The sequence below is a fragment of the Camellia sinensis genome, chromosome 12, assembly GCF_055761805.1.
Source record: "Camellia sinensis isolate YWXY chromosome 12, ASM5576180v1, whole genome shotgun sequence".
NCBI classification, from domain to species: Eukaryota; Viridiplantae; Streptophyta; class Magnoliopsida; order Ericales; family Theaceae; genus Camellia; species Camellia sinensis.
The window spans coordinates 146,026,022-146,030,208 of NC_138972.1; the positions used below are offsets into that span (position 1 = coordinate 146,026,022).

General features: G+C 32.2%; 1 long non-coding RNA gene across 1 annotated transcript; it reads left to right on the forward strand.

The window, feature by feature from the left end:
• Nucleotides 1–1,597: 1,597 nt before the first annotated feature.
• LOC145804293 (uncharacterized) lies at nt 1,598–2,793 on the forward strand. Its single transcript, XR_014345921.1, has 2 exons — nt 1,598–2,166; nt 2,552–2,793. It is a non-coding gene; the product is annotated as an uncharacterized LOC145804293 (long non-coding RNA).
• The last annotated feature ends 1,394 nt before the right edge of the window (nt 2,794–4,187 follow it).

Below are 4,187 nucleotides of genomic sequence, written 5' to 3' on the forward strand. Positions count from 1 at the left end.
AGTTGCATGGTTTTGAGCATTACCTTAGTCGAAATCGGATAAGTACTTCTCCACCCAAAGTAGATTGGTATGAGTAATAGTTCAATGATAAAATCGAACCAACTTGACTATAAAGTTAATCAAAGATATTTATATCATTTTTTTATTTGAAATATTAGGTAAGTTAATGTCTACATAGTATTTCAAAACTTCTGAATAATTATTAGTATAAAAAGTTAATCGGAGTTACTATTCACTGTATTATGAAATTTTCATTTGGTGAAATTTTCATTTTTATTTTTTTTAACTATAAATGGAAAAAATAGTTGGTATGTACTTTTTCCCCATAATAGTGGGATCAATTTTATTTTATTTCTCTTCAAAATAAATTTTCACTAGCTGTAACCATCTATCACTATCCACAACTCTTAATAAGCTCAATCGATCTTTAGTGACCCTCTAGTTACTCCCATGACCTTTAGTAACCCTTAGGCTACGTTCTTGCACCCTTCTATTCATCTTGTGACCTCTAACCACGTCCTCCGACCACTCACACTTCTATCCACCCTCTACAGCCAATCACTATTTTTAATAACTCACCAAACATGTATGTTTTTTTATTTTGGTTTTATTTTCAAAATATTTGTTTCTTATTTCAAGTATAAATAAAGAAATAAATAACATCATAAAAGGAACTCCGAATTAATCTTACTATTGCCAAATTGCAATATCCTCACATGATAATTAGATTTTTGATCATTTGGGCGGTGATTGATTTGGTGGCATTATAGTGAATTGGGTGTTGGCAGAGTCCATTTGGTTTTGATAAAGCAATTTATGTGGCGTAGGAGGTAATTAATCTAGTGGCATAGGAGGTAATTAATCTAGTGAGATTAATGGAAAGTGGGGTGAGTATGTAGTGATTTGGCAGAGGGAAGAGAGATTGGGATGTCGGTGGGTTTGTGATGATGTGAGAGAAAATAAAGAGATGCAAAGTATTAATAGTAGTAGTGATAGTGATAGTGATAGTGGTGGTGATGATGTTATGTGTGAAAATAAGGTGGCGATAATTTTATAAGTTAAAAATACAGATAAAAAAGTTGAAAAAGAAGTGATTATAAAAAGTTACGTTTATCGAATCGATTTAATTTTTTTATAAATGATATATATATAAATTACAAACTGAATAATTTGAATCATTCAAACGACATCTGTAGTTAATTTTATGAGCTCCTCAAGTATAAATTTAAACTTAAAATACCCGAGCCAAGTCAAAATCACCATTGTTTTTTGAACAACCATAAGCCCTAAATTTTGGGCCCAATTGGAGCTCCTATTTGACACGTTTTTTTTTCAGTGGACATCTTCTTTTTGTTTGAAAATTTATTTTTAAATAAAATTATTTAATTTAAAAATTAACTTTCAAATTAAATTATTTGATTTGATTGTATTATTTGTTCAATTTTGATTTTTGAATAAAACACATTATCAACTTTCTAACTGAAAATTAAAAAATTAAATATGTGGACTGATATAATATAATATGTACCCCACCAACACAGGAAAGAAATGATGAAAAAGAATAATTAATTAATTCAGTTAAAAAAATTTTCCATTCATTCTTCAACAATATTTCATTCTTTCACTCGCTACATCTAAACCTTGATCGTGACTATCTCTCATTTGTTGATTGCAACTGATAAATAAAGAGTCACATAAATAACAATCAAATCATTTTAAACATCAAATCGCAGGAACATTCCATATATAATCTATAACATATATAAAAAGAAGGTAAGAGTGGTGTAACGCTGTTGCTGGTTTCTTTGTTTAGTGTAAAGCTGATGCTGGTTTGGTGTAATGCCTTGTTTTACATCTACAACCGATTGACCAACCAATCGGAGGCCACCATCTCTCCCTTCTTGAATCTTGCACAAAACGCATGCACCGCTGTCACCGTTTCAAGAAGACCACAAGCAGCAGGAACCTTCAAGAAGGGATAAGCTCATGACACAAGCGATAAGCTCAATAGGAGTTGAGTGGTGCGATCGGTGGAACGATGGAAGATCTTCAAGAGTTGCATGGGTTTTCAAACTCATCACCGAAACAGAACCTTCAATATATTTATGGGCATACATACTGAATTGTTGTATGTTCTATGAGCTGGAACAACCTGCAGAAACTGAGGTGTGTCTTCTTCTTTTTGTCCATTATGAAATTATTCATAATTTGTCTATTTGGGTCTCTATTCCTGATCCTCTCAACTGTTTAATTGTGTGTCCACCATGTGCTCGATCATATGCCAAAATGAAACATACACAGACACAGACACAGACACAAAGAGCGCTTCATCTCTTTTTGGTTTTCATACTCTTTTCATTCTTGTTTTGCATACTTTCTTTAGTAAAGAATTCTCTTCTTCTTATAAAGCAATCCACGGAACAAAATTGATATTTCTATGGTTCTATCATTCTCAGTTGATAAGATGGGTAGTTATTAAATCATAAATATCTATATAAATTAGTGAAAGTTTGCAATGGCTCCAAGTTTTGATAAAGCCTTCTATGTGCAGAAGACAACAACAGTAAGGAATGGGGACTTCAATTTGGGGGCTACAAAAGAGGTTGTTGATTGGATTGGAAAGGTTGGTTCGTGAACCTTCTTTAATGGGTTTCTTTTTTTCTTTTTCTTTTTGATTTTTTATGGATAGTTGTTTTTCTATATGTTTTTGATTATATCAATGACTGGGGCTTTTTGGATTTTCATTTTATTTATTTATTCATTTTATATGAAATTTTTGGGGTTTTCTTCTAATGATGTTTAGTTTCTCTTCTCTTTGTTTTTGAATTAAATGTTGATTGGGGCTATCAGTAAATGTCTATATCTTTTTCAATTTGGGGTGTTCTTCTAATTATGGAGCATATCAAGGAGTTACTTGCCCACATAAATATATATATATATATAGAGAGAGAGAGAGGGAGAGAGAACAACAATAAAACATGGGTTGGCAATGATTTGAATGTGAATATAATGATTCCAAAGTTTCAGTTTGGCTCAAGCACATCGACAAATTGGCAATAGCAATGGGAAGTGGAAAAACACAATTTGTGTACAGTGTTCCAGCTTCCCATCAACAAAAGATATAGACATCTAAATTAACTCCAAATTCAATTCCAAACCTATGAAGAATTCTGTCTCTTGTTTTAAAGTAGTTGGTGAAAAGTTTCTAGCAAAGCAACGACCTTCGATGTTAGCTCCAGGACTTTCAATAAGTTGGAATGATGACCATTTCTATTTTGCTACCCTCTAAACAGAACAGGTGTTCTTGCAAAAATGAAAACATCACTCCAGAAATGGAAAGAAACAAAATCAACCATACAAATTGCAAAATTGTATTATTTTCTCTTTCACACGTGGCTAACTATATCTATTAATGAAAGTCTAGCTAATAGACAAGTAAGCACAAGAAGACTACTGACATTTTATCAATAGGCGTGGAGAACACAAAAACAAGAATTAGATGTATTTTAGCCAGCTATAAAAAGGCAGACAAATACAATTATCATAATCTGCAACAGCTAACTCAAAAGTAAAAAAGAGAAGAATCCCACGTAACTGATTTCAGGTTATGTGTGAAAGCAATAAAAAGAAGCCAAAAATCCAATCCAGTCCATTAAACACGTCATAGTTAATGATAGCCCCAACATGTAATTCAAAAACAAAGAGAAGACAAACTAAACATCATTGAAACAATTGAATGGTGAATGAGTGTCACAAAGAAAAAAAAAAAGATGTTTTGATCATCACCCCAATTTCATTGTTGGATGGAAATGTTTCATGAAGACTTACATCATGTACCTACACCAATGGCTATTGATTTTCACAAGCTTCCAATACTAACAGATAAAGGCCTTTTCCATTTTTTTTTCCCTTCAACATATGTGTGAAGCACCATAACCATAACACCTACCATGATGATAAAGTGAAATGCTTATGGACCCCAAGCTTGACATGTTCTCATTCGGAAAAAATTTTAAAACAATTAAAAAAAAAAAACCCGGCTTTACATGTTCCCAAGGCTAAGGGCAAGATTACTTTTGTTGTACTTGTTTCTTTTATTATTCAATTTGTGTTTGTTGCTGAATTTGCGAGTTTTCCTTTCTTTTGTTCAAAGTGGGTCCTCTACTCTATTAATGATTTTCCTTTCT